Source organism: Eubalaena glacialis, chromosome 2 (genome assembly GCF_028564815.1).
Source record: "Eubalaena glacialis isolate mEubGla1 chromosome 2, mEubGla1.1.hap2.+ XY, whole genome shotgun sequence".
NCBI lineage: Eukaryota > Metazoa > Chordata > Mammalia > Artiodactyla > Balaenidae > Eubalaena > Eubalaena glacialis.
This window is the reverse complement of record NC_083717.1, coordinates 136920931-136939229: the sequence shown is the minus strand read 5'-3', so window position 1 is coordinate 136939229 and position 18299 is coordinate 136920931.

The window sequence follows — 18299 nt, the reverse complement described above, 5'->3', positions numbered from 1 at the left end:
TTATTTATAAGTTGATAAATTTATAGAGCTGTACAATCACCATGGTCCACTCTAAAAACATTTTTATCACCCCAAACAATTCCACTGAGCCTGTTTGAAGCCAATTCCCACTCCCACACTCAGCCCCAGGTAACCACAGTTCTGATTTCTGTTTAAATTTGTCTGTTCTAAACATTTTGTATGAAATCATATAATGTGTAATATTCTGTGCCTTGCTTCTTTCATAAGGATTTTGAGGTCCATCTAAGTTGCATATAGTTTATTTCTTTTTTATTTCTGTATAGTATATCCATTGCATGGATATACCACACTTATTTATCCATTTGCCAGTTGAGTTGTTTCCACATTTTATCTATTATGAACAATGCTGCTAAGACCATTGGCATAGTAGGCATTGAGTGGATATATGTTTTCATTTCTCTTAGAGTCATAGGAGTGAAGTTGTTGGGTCATGTGATAAGCTTATGTTTAGCTTTTTAAGAAACCAGCAAATTTTTACAAAAATACTGCACTATTTTCATTCCCACCAACATTGTAGGAGGGTTCTATTTTCTTGAAATCCTCATAATTCTTGGTATTGTCTATCTTTTGTATTATAGTAATTCTGGTCCATGTGTAGTGAAATACCACTGTGGTTTTAATTTGCATTTCCTAATGACTAACAATTTTAAGAACATTTTCTAATTCATAGTAACAATTTGTATGTCTTCTTTGATAAAATATTAATTCAAGTATTTTGCTCATTTTTAAATTGTTTTCTTCTTATTATTGAGTTGTGATATTTATTTATATATTCTGGATGCAAGTTCTCTATCAGATATATGATTTGCAAATATTTTATCCGATTTTGGCTTATCTCTTTATTTTGTCTAAAGGCAATTTTAATGCATTCATGATTATAGAACTATGAACAATATAAATATATCATCTTGTCATGAAAGAGTTGGATATCTATTTCTTCCTCTGTATGTACAAAGATGAATTCCATGATCTGGATGTATACATGTATACTTATTTCTCTTGTACGTAGTTGAGTTTGACATGAAAAACCTAGATTTCTATGTCTCTCAAAAGTCTAAACTTCCCAAAGATTTTATTAAATACAGATCTGATGGTAGCAGAGAGACAAGATGTTAGTCTTATTGTCAGGCCTGGATCAGAGATCTTGTTTCTAATGAATTGTTTCAATTTATGATCCTTGTGCCATTCCTCATATACTATTTATATTTTTGGTAATAATAATTCTCAGTCTTTTTTTAATTTCCACAAAATAGAGAGATAGAAACACTGTCTAAAACATTTAGGAGTTTGAAACGTTCATATTTTAATGTGTAGAACCGCTTAACTGTCTCTTATTTCTTGGGTTTATATAAAGTCACCTATTTGCCAAGGGTCTTACTTTCTACTGTAACAATTGTAAGATATTCCTAACCTCTAAACAGTAGCTTTTCTAAGAAGGATTCTGGAGACAGTTATTAAGATAATAATGGAATAATCCCATTCTTTCCGGGTCCTCCTCCTTAGTACAACAAACAGCCTTGGGAAGACTCTGAATGGTGGAAAGAAGAAATGGACTGACTGGTAAACTTAGAGCTTACAAAACAATGTGGCAGTAAGTTCCCTGTGTTTTCTTATTTGCATCCCATGTATATAAATCAGGGCACTGCAGAAGCCTCCAACCTGGAACTACCAAGAGGCACAGACAAAATAGATTCAAGAAGACACTGATCTCCCTAGCTAAAATCCATGAAACGGTGCCCTAACAGAAAAAATCAGTTTTTGCAATGTTCGTCCTAACTCCTAACCTATTTACAGATAAGGAAGTGGTGTGGGCTAGAATTATTCACGTGGCAATGGATTTGAATTGGAAGCATCAGTATGAATTCATGCTTAATTTAATATAGTCACTGATGTTTACACATAGAAATATATATAGATATGTGTACATTCACATGTCAGTATACACACATATATTTCCTTGCACCTAGATCTTGGTTTTCAGTAACATCCTTCGATAAAAGGAAGCAGGTCTCTTTGGAGAAACGGTGGATTCTAGGATTGAGGCAGGGAATATTTAAGATGAGCCTTGAAGTTCTCTTAGTATCAGAAAGTAAGGAGCCAACGGCAAGCACTACAATGGCCAAAACTGGAACAATTTGTGCAACAAAATAAACTAGTATTAGATTTTATCCACAGACTAAGATAAATATTCATGAGTCAATACTGATCTAAACAAATGATTGCATAAATAACTAAATGTAAATGAATAGAAAAATCTCCTTTGCGGAAGAATAATGGAACTAACTGATTTATATAGATACTCTACCCTCAAGGATGTGGAACATAACAGCTTTCTCCTTTAAATGTGGGTTGCACATAACGACTTCCTCCAAAAAGGAAAGTATGGAAAGGGAGAAAAATGAGTAACTTCACTGTGGAGAAACCAGACAAACACTATCTCAGCCAGGTGATCAAGGTTTACAACATTGTTAAGTCATGTTATAGTATGTACCCTTGAAATGTTGTGATTTAAATAGCATTTTACCTCTGTGTTCTTCCTCCCAAGTACACACAATCCCAAACTGATAAAGATAAAAACATTAGATAAGTCCCAATTGGGAGACGTGCTACAAAATATCTAACCATTACACCTCAAAACTGTCAAGGCATCGAAACCAAGGGAATTCCAAGCAACTGTTCCCCCCAAAAGAAGCCTAAGGAGACACGACAACTAAATGTAATGTAGTAGCCTTGATGGGATACCTCGAAGACAAAAACAATTTTAAGTAAAAACTAAAGCAATTTAAATAAAATATGAACTTTAGTTAATAATTATGTATCAGTATTAGTTCTTTAATCGTGATGAAGATACCATGTTAATGTAAGATATTTACAGAGGTGACTGGGTGTGGGATCTGCAGAATCTTTCTACACTGTCTTAACATTTTTTTCTATAAATATAAAACTATTCTTAAAAATTAAGAGAAATACAATCTAACAATATGCTATCTATAAAAAAAGGGACTTAAAACAATATAGGTATATTGAAAGTAAAAGGCTGGAAAAGATATATCAGACAAACCATAATAAAATGAAAACCAGGAGTGGATATTTATATCAGGTAAAGTAAATTTCAGAGCTAAGAAATTACTAGATATAGGAAGGCTTAACATAATGATAAAAGGACCAATCCACAAGAATATATAATAATTCTAAATGTGTATACACCAAACGATAGAGCCTCAAAACACATGAAACAAAAACTTATAGAAAAAATAGACAAATCCACAATTATAGTTGGAGACTTTAACACTCCATTCTCAGCAACTGATAGAACTACTGGGCAGAAAATCAGATATTTACTGATACCAAATTTCCCTGTGGTTAATCTTTGTTCTCTCTAACACTGATGTTTCATTGTACCATTCTCTGAGAAGGAAACCAAAACATTATGTTTTGTTTTATACCAAAACAAATCTTCCTGGGCTTTTTCTGTTCAGCTACACGAAAACTTCCTTCTCTACTTAGAGAATGTACATTAAACCCCTAAAATTCACTTACCTCTTTTCTATTGCTATAAGAGCTATTTTTTCCCTATAACTGTCACAATATTCAAATTTATTCTGGTCATATTTTTAGGTAATCTCAATATCCAAATAGATACGCCCTCCAATATTCAGTCAGAGTTCCCTCAGTACCTTGTCCATTTAGTAGCTTCACTTTTAAAATACTCTTATTCTCTAGTTTATATCTGTATGCTACATATCTTTGTTTGCCCTCCAAATTTAAATATATTCATTCTGTGCGACTCTTTCTCCCCAGGTTCTTATAAGCATTTTCTCCGTTTATCTCAAGGTTAGCTATTATCAATCCCCATATTACTACACAATCTCATATGTTTTCTCTATACCCAAACCTTTATAAACAAGACCTCAAACTATTTCTGTTCTGTTGCTACCTGTTTGTCACTGGCCCTTTCAAAATCACTTTCCACTTGTACCAATAAATCCAACTAATCTACTCTCTCAATATCAATGTCGACTGAAAAAAATGCACAACATGAGAGTTGTGAGTTAAGTTTTATTTGGGGCAAAATGCGGACTATAGCCTGGGAGACATCATTTCAGATAGCTCTGAGAAACTGCTCCAAGAGAGGAAGGGGGGAAGGTCAGTATACATGTGATTTTGGTGAAGGGGGAGTACATGCAATCAAGCACATATGTTTTTCACAGAAGATTTCTGCTAGTCTCGTGAAGGTTACTGCTAGTCACGAGGAACAGACGTCACCATGAAGGATTTCATTGCTTTTCTAGATATGCGGAGATACAAGAATAGGGCTCCTCTAATATCATCTCGAAAATATCTCACTGTCTGAAGACCTGTTCTGCCAGTTTTTCCCAGAGCACAGAGTGCCTCATTTCTGCTCTCCACCTTGAAATACTTTCAGATGGTGTTGAAAGTCAGCAGCTGCAGTAGCCCATGATTTAATCCTTGTAGAGGTAGATGGTTAGTGCTAATTTGTAGTTGACATCAAGCATTAGTATTTTGTCACCCATGTTCTTTCTAGTTCACTCCATTACCCGGCCAAGAAAGTCTTCAAATTTCAGCTCAACCTATAATGCAGTGGAACTTACACTTTTTAATAATTCCTCTACCCCCTTGTATGCTTCCCTTCATATCTAGCTGAGATTCCAATGACCGTTATTATAACCATTCACTTGAATTTACCCTCAACCTACATGCTCAGTCTCCTCTTCATTTCACTCACTTGGGAAAAAACTCAGCTTCCACATCCATGCAATTGAATGTGGCTTGAAAAAAATCAAACTTGCTGCCAGGTGTCACCTTAAATTCTGGATTATAAACTTCAATGTGTACTTTAACTTGCAAAGGAATCCTACTGTGTATCCCTAATCTATTCATTTGCTATCTCTTCCAGATGGCAATTTCTTAGTTTTTCTTTCCTCAAACCACCAATACCTCTTTGGATTCATACTCTCAGCTGATGATTATTTCCATAGTCACTAAGAAAATAGGAACAATCATGAGAACTTCCATATGTTCCCAATACCATATCTCCCTACCAACACACCTGAATATGTACCCATGCACTCTGTCTTTTCATCTCACATAAACTGCCCCTAATTCTATATAAAGCCAATCCCTCTACTTGTGTGTTAGATCCTACTTCATCTCACCTAATACAGAATATTGATTGCACCAAGAATTTTTCTCTTTGCCTGTGTAACCATTAACAGATCTATAAGGTTGTCTGTGAGCAAACAAGTAAATATATTGTGAGTTAGGCTACTGATATTCCAGAGTTTATACATTACAGAACAATAGTGTAACCAGTCTTGAGTGTTATTTCCTAAAGTCTTTACAACAACCTAAAGAAGTTCTGTGATCTATCCCTGCCCCCTACCCCTGCCATCTCTTTACTTCTCCTAGTTCTCCTACTCTTCCTTCTCCTGCTGCCTTTGAAGACTGCTGTGCAATATGTCTTCTTGATATTCCTCTACCATGCCAGGGTCTTACATGCTTCTTTCTGCCGGAAACACTTCACGTCTCTGCTTAAATATAAATGAAGCCTTTTAGAGCAATCATTCCCACATCATCAATGATTCCCACAGCAGTATTTCCTAGCTAACTTTCTTTTTCCCCTTGCACATGCCATTTATCATATGTTTTATATTAACATATGTATTTATTTATAACCTATATACTTACATTAGAATATAAGTTTGTCGACTAAAAAAATTATTCACAACCTAAAAGTTGAGTTATGTTTTATTTGGTGGGAATATTAGGACTTCAAGCCCAGGAGGCAGCATCTCAGGTAACCCTGAGAGAAATGCTCCGAGGAGGCAAGGGGCGAGCTAGGATACAGGAGTTTTGCAACAAAAGGTAAGTAGTAGGGACAAAAATTACTGTTAATAAAAGAAAACTAAATATGTCAAGTTAAGGAATTTAGCACTTTTCTACATCTGGGAAGATGCAAGAATCTGGGCTGCCTGAAATCATTCCTTTGATATGCACCTCAGCTATATAGGGCCGAATCCTGTGTTTTCACATCCTCAGTTTAGTTTCCTCAGGGTTCACCCTAGGAGGGAAGGGGGTCAGGGGAGGCGGGGAGGGGGTGGTGGCTGCAGTCTGATGGCTGCTGGATGACAGGTATTCTTTGCTTCCTCCTGAGTTCCCTCAGAGCTCACCAGCTCACCACTGACCACGGCTGTGGCTGCAATCGCTGATGACTGTGACGTGCTCTGTTTACTGACAGAGCAGAGGAAATATTCCATTTCTCAAGTTCTATGGAATCAATAATTTAATTTTTTTCATTAATATATGCACAGAATCCATATCAGTGCCTGGCAGTATGTTGTCCTCCATAAAGTTTATTTATTAACTTAGCAATCTATTGGAAATCAATCAATCCCAGAAGAGCTGATAATATTTAATCAGAGTTTATAACTTTATAAAAGATTGCTTGAGTATATTTGCCTAGGGAAAATATAAATTTTTCCCCAAACTTTTGAGTTTGATTGATTTTACTATAGACTTTATTAGTATAGAAGGAATTTTAATCACAGAAATAACATCAAAATTAACACTAGACTTCCATTTTCTTAACTATCTTTATCAGTTATTCTTTTCATTGGTGATGTAAGTCAATGTACATGTCCTTTTCATTCTCTCACCATGAGCAATTTAGCTATCTCCTTGGTTATTTTGTCATGCTTCCCAGAGAAACACGTTTTGAGATCTTTCTTCCTATACCTCAAATATTAACCAATCTTCCCCTGAACAATAACTGTGCCTTCCTAAGAAAATTCCTGTCCCCAGCTGTTAGGGTAATAAATATTTATTCTTTCTCTCTCTCTCTCTCTCTCTCCCTCTCTCTCTCTCTTTCTACATGTGTCTTATTCCTCTGTTTATTCAGGTTATCTGAATATATGAATGTCTTTCTATTTGTCTGCTTGTTTTCTATTTGTCTGTTTATCTATCCATCTCTCTGTTTCTCTGTATGTCTATTATTTGTAGTTCTCTATGTCTGTTTGTCAATCTGTTCATAAGTCTATCTGCCTATCTATCTGTCTGACGTTTTCTTGTCTATCTCTGTCTGTCCATCTATACACCCACTTCTTAACATATATATATGAAATATACTTTGCTTATATATGTATATATATGTGTATATATGTGTGTCTATGTGTTCAACTATCTGTCTTTTGTGTCTATCATCTTCTATTATCTATTGATCTATCTATCTAATATTTCTATCGATTTTTCTATTAACTATTGATATCTGTCTGACTATCTGCTTATCTTTCTATCTAATTATCTAGTATCTATCAGTGAAACCTGTCAGTGAAACCACTGAGTCAAAATATATGTAAAGATATAATGTTTAAAATTGGTCACATAATATTGATTTGCATGAATTTAAAAAATGTACTTAACCATTCCATCGTTCATAAACATTCCAGTTGTTTTTAATATCAGAAATAATGTGGCATTAGATATCTTAGAATTCCACTCTGATGAATCAATCTAATGAAAGTATTTAAATTCAAAAAGATAATTTTAATGCAGTGGCATGTGTTTGCTGTTTAAAAATACAAATGATTCAAATTATAAAGCGTAAATCAACTCTCTCAATAATCCCACCCCTGAGAAATAACCTATTCAAAGTTTTTCCACATTTTTTACTCCTTGACATAAGACATTATTTTCAGAAAAAAATTTTACTGAAGATTAAATGCTATTAAGTTATTTGAGAGAAGCAATATTTTATGTACTTAAACATTTTTAATGGGTATATATGGATTAATTTTGCATTAAAGGTCAATAACAATGACAAAAATACAATTTTTAGGTGGAGGAAAATAAGCATGGTCAAGCAGAATGCTGAAGTAAACAAAAATTTTATACTATTTGCAACATGTTAACACTAACATTCCCCAGCCTTTCTGGTTTATGCAAAGCTAAACTTTAAACATCTCAGTAGTATATCATTGGAAAATCCACAGAAAATATAATGTGAAGTCTCTCACGTTTTTTAAAGATAAAGAATTTTATGAGTTTGATGCCAATTCAATTAGGCAAATTAGTAATATATCAGTGACCCCAACTAGAAGGAGTTGATTAAAGAAAGAATGCCATCTTCTAGGAAGACTCTCAGTTATGTGTAAAGGATCACTTCTCTGCCCTAACCTATTCTACCATTTTAAATTAATGACCTGAATGAAGACATATTTGATATATTATTAAAAGCTGTTAATGCTGAGAATTGATGACAAAGTTAATATAAAATTTAGATTTGTGGAATGGGATAAATTTACAAGATTTAATATAATAGCAATGCATATAAAGGCTTGAACATTCACTCTCAAATAGAACTGCAAAAGGTTCAAGGCAGATGAATCTGAAAGAGATAAGTTTTGAAAATAATATATTTAATAATTTATTAATTCATTCTATATTTATTGTGTACCTATTATGTACTAAACAGTCATAGAACAGTAGCCTAATATGTTTACTAGAAAGAAAATTGTGGATTAACTCATAGTCAAATTATCTGTAATTATAGATGAGATAAACTACTCCAAGTAGATTTTCAAAATTCTGTAAGATATTGAGATAGCATCTCAAGTGTTATATAAACTAAAGACATCAAAAAATAGAGGTGGCATTCTTAAATTCAAGGGTCTTACGAAGGTATTGACTAAGGGAATTCAGAGATTTGAACATTGTTTTTTGAAGGATCATTAAAAGAATTACGAGCGCTTAGTCTGAAGAAATACAGATCTGGACTTTGTGGAAACTCTCTCCAAATTTTTTATTTTTGTCAGTAAGAAAAGGTAGATTGACTTTTTCTTAAGAAGATAATCATCAACATAAAGGTTTTGATAAATGGTGATAAAGTATTGGTTCCATAAAATGAGCCGACTGAATCGTTTTTTTTTTCCTTAAAAGATGAATTGGCTTCAATTTGTAAAATATAAGAAGAAACATTTTGTTTTCCTTTGTTTACTGCTAATGAAAAGTAATCAAAATTGTCCTGTTTGAAAGTTAAAGGATAAAATGTCAGATTCTAATTTGTTCAAGATTCTAATCAGAAAATAGTAGTATGTTAAATACTGATGGGTGTTGATCTTAATACAAACAATATGGTATTTTAAAATTAAAAAATAAAACATTGAGTTAATGCCAACATTGGTCTTGCTTTTCCAGAAGCATATGCTGATTGATTAAATTATCTTCAAAGACCCTTTTAATGTTGGATTATTATCCATTTTTATTTTTCATTCCGTAAGGTCTGTTGGTCAGTTCTATCCCCCTGGAAATTTTTGATAACCCACCAATGGGTTTTTCCTTGCTAATATCTAAAACAATCTTTATCAAAATATTCGTCATACTGAATTGTAACTCTGTGCTTACTCGTCACTCTAGACTGAGTTGATGCAAGGCAGAGACCATAATTCATTATTAATTCCACTGTGTTTAAAATGGTAGCATATTGTACATGCTTGATAAATGATTTTTGAATAAGAAATACACTCTATCCTCTTGTAAATTTTTTAGCATCCTCAAACATTGTTGCCTACACTAAAACCATGCAAATTATTTTAACATTTTTCAATGTATGTGTAAACTTATATTAAGATACAAATTATCATTTGGAGCTCTTTCTACCTTATGGCATTGTTACACTTGTATTTTAAAATTAATCCTGTGGATTTAAAAATAAGCATCAAAATGATTTCTTCTAACAATAACTAAGTTTTACCAGATATCCAATTTGACATTATTCTATGTAATATTTTAATGCCAAGTTCAATGGATTTTCCTTTACACTTGCTTGCTCTTAGCTATTAGAATACAGGGGTAATCAAGATGTTATCAGAGAACTAGAGTTAAATTTAGTATGTAAATCATGAGGGCTATCAATTTCAGACCAAAAGAATGTTGATGATTTGAAATAGAGGATCCTACTGATAATATACTGCATTCCATCAAAAATAAGTCGAAAATCTAAAAATCACTCACATTATTCTCAATCATGGAGCAAATATTTTGATATCAGATATCACTATGAAAGACTATGCACTTATTTTTAAAGAAATGGTTTGATTTCAGTCTATTATTAACCATTCCAGTAGAAAGGTTAGCTACTTAATGAAAGCAGAATTTTCAGACACAAATAGAAATTTAGGGAAGAAGGGTCTATAATAGTTAATTAATATTTAAATATAAGTATTGATTCAGTAAGGTAAAACAGGGAATATGAAACATTTACATTCAAAAGCAAATTTATTTACCAAGTAAATCAGTACACATCCACAGTTTGTAGGTTATATTTTGTCCTTAAGGGTTATAAGAATGCAATTAAAGTGATGTAATTTTAATTGAAAATAAATTAAAATATATTTGTATGCATATAAGATCAGGAGAAACCAGATAATAAGTTTTGTCAAAATTAAATTCATATATATAAATTTTTATATACATATTAGAATGAAATTAAATCATTAATCATCATGTTTTATATCATAGATATTATCTCAGTTCTCTTTTAAACAACAGAAACATATTATGTGGCAGAAATTGTTGACTTTGATTTATGGTTTTATGATTTAAATTACAATATACATTTAATATGCAATTAAAATTATTCCTATTATCCCCAGAAATATTAAGTTGAGATAAATGCTTTTCTTGAGGCATTACCAAGAATAATTCTACTGCAACCATAGTCAGCATATTTTACCTCATTTGCATATGAACAAGAAAATTAAGATAATTTATAACATTTGAATTTTGAAATTCTCTTCAAATTAATGAGTATAAAAAACAGCAAAATATAAAATTGATTTAAGAAAAATTAAATAAATATATGCATTTGCCTTTCTGAAGATACTTTCCACTATCACAGAATTTCACTTCTCACTTGCATCCCAGTGGTTCATATATGAAATATCTATAAATCTTAATTTCACCTATTACACAAGATAAACCCAATCTTATTATTAAGATGATATACACAGTAGATGTAAGGCATATGGCAGTGTCATAGAGTGCATCATGGATCTCATTATTAAAGTTCATTTTATCGTAAATAGAAATTTAAATATTTCTGAATAAAGCAATTATAAAACAAAGCAGTACTTGCTTCAAGTCAGGTAGTTTTGAAAAATTCGGGAGTCCAATTCTGTGAAAATTTATCTATCTCTTAAAAATTTACGATGCTTGAAAATTCTTGAATAATTTTGGAAAATATAACTTTTATTGCTGATAATGATTGAAACTAAAAAATGCAGGCTAAAAATATCAAAGAAATAGTATGGCAAACATTATGAGACTGATAGATAAAATTTTAAAGGAATACAAACATAAAGGAAGGAAAGACATGAAGAGATGGTAAAATTAGTATTGCTTCCTTATTTTGGAAATATCAAATTTTATTTCAAATGCAAAGAACAGTGTCTTGTTAGAATAGTCCTTGAAGAAAAAGAAGTAAAGTACTGGGTATGGTAAAGTCTTTTAACTTGACAGTAACATTCTTCCAAAGAGAATAAAAATAGTGAGGAGTATGTCATCAGGAGTGACTTTTGCAAGATCACACACAGGTCATTGTCAAAAGCCAGTCTTCACAGTAATCAGAGGACATCTCACATGGTTACACGATACAGGTAATTTGTCATCTACATCAGTATGTTGCAGATGGTCTTCAGGCTTTGGGGTTCACTTTCACACAGCTCTCTGCTGCTGGCAACATCATAAGGCAGCTTTCCCTTGATTTATCTTGTCTCCATGGTATGGATCTTCCAGGTCTGATGCTCTCATATGATGCTCTATAAATACTTTGTAAGTCCTCCTCATTTCTATTCTATGGAATAAAAAAAGTGTCATAAACTGTACCCTATCCTTACCTTCTTTTTTATCCTCAAGTAATTTCTTCTCCAAAACAACAATAAAAACAAAATTTTAAAATAAATGGATTATTTATGATGTGAGCCTCAAGAGCTTTTTTGAGTAAAAACTGAACATTAACCTAACATTTTTTTTAGCAATTTGTTCTAATAATCCCATTTCTCCTACAGATAATGTAGATGTCTCTAAATAATTATAGGGTCACATATAGAAAAATGACCAAAAGTAAAGCAAAACAATGGACATTTCAATATATTATACTGCTACCTATTTGGAATTTCAGAGGTGTATACTAAGAGGATGGAATAAGGAAAGAAGTCATAATTTATTGTGCAAATTAACTACTGACTACATATGATTTTCTGGGTTGCTTTGATATTAAAAAAATTGATCCAAAAATGATATAATATTAATCATGCTAGTCAGTACTGGATTCTTAACTGTTGACATGAAGGTTACATCAGAGATGGGAAAGCTGCCAGCATCTAACAGGATGGTAGAAGATATCTAAGATTCTCTACCCATATCATAACAATTCTGTAAAATATAAAGAGGAAATAACTCATTTCAACTCTTAAAATTGAGCCTAAAAAGATAAATGTATGCTATATATGATTAATCTTAATGGGTCTTTAATGAGCTCTTAAAGTAAGCACAAAACAAATACAAAAGTTATACTAAAGGTTTCTTTAAAGAATGTAATTCTTGGGTTTGGAGAGGAAATGATGAAGAAGCACAGTGATTTATTGCAACATGTAGTTCTTGTTTAAGGCACAATTTAACAGAACAGAATAATTTTTTGAATTATCTTCCATTTCCCCTATGATCTGAATACCCTTCAGCACCATGTGGTCACTTAGATTTAGATTAATTATAAACAAAAATTGTATATACCTAAACTAGAATTAGAATTTGCCAAGTTTTAATTTATATTGCTTTTCACCTTCAGTAATAGGCACAATCAGGAAATATTGTAGTGTGTAAAAGTTTTTAAATGTTGTAAAATATTGATTTATTTAAAATGAAGTTAATTAAAACATACCAAAAATATATTGTTTTGTCTGACACTTTTTAAAATGTTAATTTAATTTAATTTAATAATCTCAACTCTAATGTTAATTTTCAAATATATTTGAGAGTTAAATTCAGTTAACCACCTAAGGGAGTTGTTGAAGGATGTAATCAAGAGGACATGACATGACCTCCAATTGACCATAGAACTGAACCTGGGCAATACCTGAACAGGGACTACCTCACCTGTGCTTGGAATGAATGTTCTCCCCTCCATTCCCATGGTGGGAGCTGTTTTCAAGGACACAGCCTTGAGAGTATAAATTGTTTTTGAGACCATCTGGATGGTCTCATGACTAAACCCAGGTAAGGCCTCTATAAAACTTTTAAGATTTGATGGCGGGTTGCAGAGATCTATGCCAAAAGAAGCCTCATAAGTTCCCTTGCTTATTAAAACTGCCAGCTACCAATTTGAATGATCTGCCTCTTTCTTTGCTCTCTCCTTGCCCTCCATGTATAGAGGCCAGTTTGCAAACCAATTCACCAGGAAACTTAAGAAATGGGCCTTAGGAAACTAGACTAAGCACAAAAGAAGAAGGTAGACCTTATCACCTAGATTCCATCTTATTTTCCTATGGGACCCCAGTGGGCTTTGCCAGCGACACCATGGGAAGGACCTTCAAGATGGCGGAGGAGTAAGACGTGGAGATCACCTTCCTCCCCACAAATACATCAAAAATACATCTACATGTGGAACAACTCCTACAGAACACCTACTGAACGCTGGCAGAAGACCTCAGACTTCCCAAAATGCAAGAAACTCCCCATATACCAGGCCGTGTGGCTGACAGGGTCTGGGTGCTCTGGCCGAGTGTCAGGCCTGAGCCGCTGAGGTGGGAGAGCCAAGGTAGGACATTGGCCCACCAGAGACTTCCCGGCTCCACATAATATCAAATGGCGAAAGCTCTCCCAGATATCTCCATCTCAACGGTAAGACCCAGCTCCACTCAACAACCAACAAGCTACGGTGCTGGACACCCTATGTCAAACAACTAGCAAGACAGGAACACAGCCCCACCCATTAGCAGAGAGGCTGCCTAAAATCATATTAAGTTCACAGGCACCCCAAAACACACCACCGGACATAGTCCTGCCCACCAGAAAGAGAAAATCCAGCCTCACCCACTAGAACACAAGCACCAGTCCCCTCCACTAGGAAGCCTACACAACCCACTGAATCAACCTTACCCACTGGGGGCAGACACCAAAAACAATGGGAACTACAAACATACAGCCTGAGAAAAGGACACCCCAAACACAATACATTAAGCAAAATGAGAAGACAGAGAAATACACAGCAGATGAAGGAGCAAGGTAAAAACTCACCAGACCAAACAAATGACAAGGAAATAGGCAGTCTACCTGAAAAAGAATTCAGAGTAATGATAGTAAAAATAATCCAAAATCTTGGAAATAGAAGGGAGAAAATATAAGAAACGTTTAACAAGGACCTAGAAGAACTAAAGAGCAAACAAACAGTGATGAAAAACACAATTAATGAAATTAAAAATTCTCTAGAAGGAATCAATAGGAGAATAACTGAAGCAGAAGAATGGATAAGTGACCTGGGAGAAAAAATGTGGAAAATAACTGCCAGGGAGCAGAACAAAGAAAAAAGAATGAAAAGAATTGAAGACAGTCCCAGAGACCTCTGCGACAACATTAAATGCACCAACATTCGAATAGTAGGGGTCTCAAAAGAAGAAAAAAAAAAGTGATAGAGAAAATATTTGAAGAGATTATAGTTGAAAAGTTCCCTAAGATGGGAAAGGAAAGAGTCAATCAAGTCCAGGAAGTGCAGAGAATCCCATACAGGGTAAATCCAAGGAGGAAACACACCAAGACACATATTAATCAAACTACCAAAAATCAAATACAGAGAAAAAATATTAAAAGCAGCAAGGGAAAAGCAACAAATAACATAAAAGGGAATCCCCATAAGGTTAATAGCTGAGCTTTCAGCAGAAACTCTGCAAGCCAGAAGGGAGTGGCAGGACATATTTAAAGTGATGAAAGGGAAAACCATACAACCAAGATTACTCTACCCAGAAAGGATCTCATTCAGATTCCTTGGAGAAATTAAAACCCTTACAGACAAGCAAAAGCTAACAGAATTCAGCACCACCAAACCAGCATTACAAGAAATGCTGAAGGAATTTCTCTAAGCAGGAAACACAAGAGAAGGAAAAGACCTACACTAACAAACCCAAAACAATTAAGAAAATGATAATAGGAACATACATATTCATAATTACCTTAAATATAAATGGATTAAATGCTCCAAACAAAAGAAATAGACTAGCTGGATGGATACAAAAACAAGACCCATATATATGCTGTCTACAAGAGACCCACTTCAGACCTAGGGACACATACAGACTGAAAGTGAGGGGATGGAAAAAGATATTCCATGCAAATGGAAATCAAAAGAAAGCTGGAGTAGCAATTCTCATATCAGACAAAATAGACTTTTAAATAAAGACTATTACAAGAGACAAAGAAGGACACTATATAATGATCAAGGGATCAATCCAAGAAGAAGATACAACAATTGTAAATATTTATGCACCCAACACAGGAGTACCTCAATACATTAGGCAAATGCTAACAGCTATAAAGGGGGAAATCGACAGTAACACAATCATAGTAGGGGACTTTAACACCCCACTTTCACCAATGGACAGATCATCCAAAATAAAAATAAATAAGGAAACACAAGCTTTAAGTGATATATTAAACAAGATGGACTTAATTGATATTTATAGAACATTCCATCCAAAAACAACAGAATACACTTTCTTCTCAAGTGCTTGTGGAACATTCTCCAAGATAGATCATATCTTGGGTCACAAATCAAGCCATGGTAAATTTAAGAAAATTGAAATCATATCAAGTAACTTTTCTGACCACAATGCTATGAGACTAGATATCAATTACAGGAAAAAATCTGTAAAAAATACAAACACATGGAGACTAAAGAATACACTACTAAATAACCAAGAGATCACTGAAGGAATCAAAGAGGAAATCAAATTATACCTAGAAACAAATGACAATGAAAACACAATGACCCAAAACCTATGGGATGCAGCAAAAGCAGTTCTAAGACAGAAGTTTATAGTAATACAATCCTACGTAAGAAACAAGAAAAATCTCAACTAAGAAACCTGATCTTACACCTAAAGCAATTAGAGAAAGAAGAACAAAAAAACTCCAAAGCTAGCAGAAGGAAAAAAATCATAAATTCAGATCAGAAAAAACTGATAAAGAAATGAAGAAAACAGTAGCAAAGATCAATAAAACTAAAAGCTGGTTCTTGGAGAAGATAAACAAAATTGATAAACCATTAGCCACACTCATCAAGAAAAAAAAGAAGAAGACTCAAATCAACAGAATTAGATATGAAAAAGAAGTTACAACTGACAGTGCAGAAAAACAAAGGATCATGAGAGATTACTGCAAACAACTATAGGCCAATAAAAAGGACAACCTGGAAGAAATGGACAAATTCTAAGAAAAGCACAATCTTCTGAGACTGAACCAGGAAGAAATAGAAAATATAAACAGATCAATCACAAGCACTGAAATTGAAACTGGGATTAAAAATCTTCCCACAAACAAAAGCCCAGGACCTGATGGCTTCACAGGCGAATTCTATCAAACATTTAGAGAAGAGCTAACACCTATCCTTCTCAAACTCTTACAAAATATGGCAGAGGGAGGAACACTCCCAAACTCATTCTACAAGGCCACCATCACCCTGATACCAAAACCAGACAAAGATGTCACAAAGAAAGAAAACTACAGGCCAATATCACTGATGAACATAGATGCAAAAATCCTCAACAAAATACTAGCAAACAGAATCCAACAGCACATTAAAAGGATCATACACCATGATCAAGTGGGGTTTATCCCAGGAATGCAAGGATTCTTCAATATATGCAAATCAATCAATGTGATAAAACATACTAACAAATTGAAGGATAAAAACCATATGATCATTGCAATAGATGCAGAAAAGGCATTCAACAAAATTCAACACTCATTTATAATAAAAACCCTCCAGAAAGTAGGAATAGAGGGAACTTACCTCAACATAATAAAGGCCATATATGACAAACCCACAGCCAACATCATTCTCAATGGTGAAAAACTGAAACCATTTCCACTAAGATCAGGAACAAGACAAGGTTGCCCACTCTCACCACTGTTATTCAACCTAGTTTCGGAAGTTTTAGCCACTGCAGTCAGAGAAGTAAAAGGAATTTAATCGGAAATGAAGAAGTAAAACTCTCACTGTTTGCAGATGACATGATGCTATACATAGAGAATCCTAAAGATGCTACCAGAAAACTACTAGAGCTATTCAATGATTTTGGTAATGTAGCAGGATACAAAATTAATGCACCAAAATCTCTTGCATTCCTATACACTAATGATGAAAAATCTGAAAGAGAAATTAAGGAAACACTCCCATTTACTGTTGCAACAAAAAGAATAAAATACTTAGGAATAAACCTACCTAAGGAGACAAAAGACCTGTATGCAGAAAACTGTAAGATACTGGTGAAAGAAATTAAAGATGATACAAACAGATGGAGAGATATACCAAGTTCTTGGATTGGAAGAATCAACATTGTGAAAATGACCATACTGTACAAAGCAATCTACACATTCAGTGCAATCCCTATCAAACTGCCAATGGCATTTTTCACAGAACTAGAACAAAAAATTTCACAATTTGTATGGAAACAAAAAAGACCCCGAATAGCCAAAGCAATCTTGTGAAAGAAAAATGGAGCTGGTGGAATTAGGCTCCCTGACTTCAGACTATACTATGAAGCTACAGTAATCAATACAGTATGGTACTGACAGAAAAATAGAAATATAGATCAATGGAACAGGATAGAAAGCCCGGAGATAAACCCACGCTAATATGGTCACCTTATTATTGATAAAGGAGACAAGAATATACAATGGAGAAAAGACAGCCTCTTCAATAAATGGTGCTGTGAAAACTGGACAGGTACATGTAAAAGAATGAAATTAGAACACTCTCTGACACCATACACAAAAATAAACTCTAAATGGATTAAAGACCTAAATGTAAGGCCAGACACTATAAAACTCTTAGAGGAAAACATAGGAAGAACATTCTATGACATAAATCACAGCAAGATCCTTTTTGACCCACTTCCTAGAGAAATGGAAATAAAAACAAAAATAAACAAATGGGACCTAATGAAACTTAAAAACTTTTGCACAGCAAAGGAACCCATAAACAAAATGAA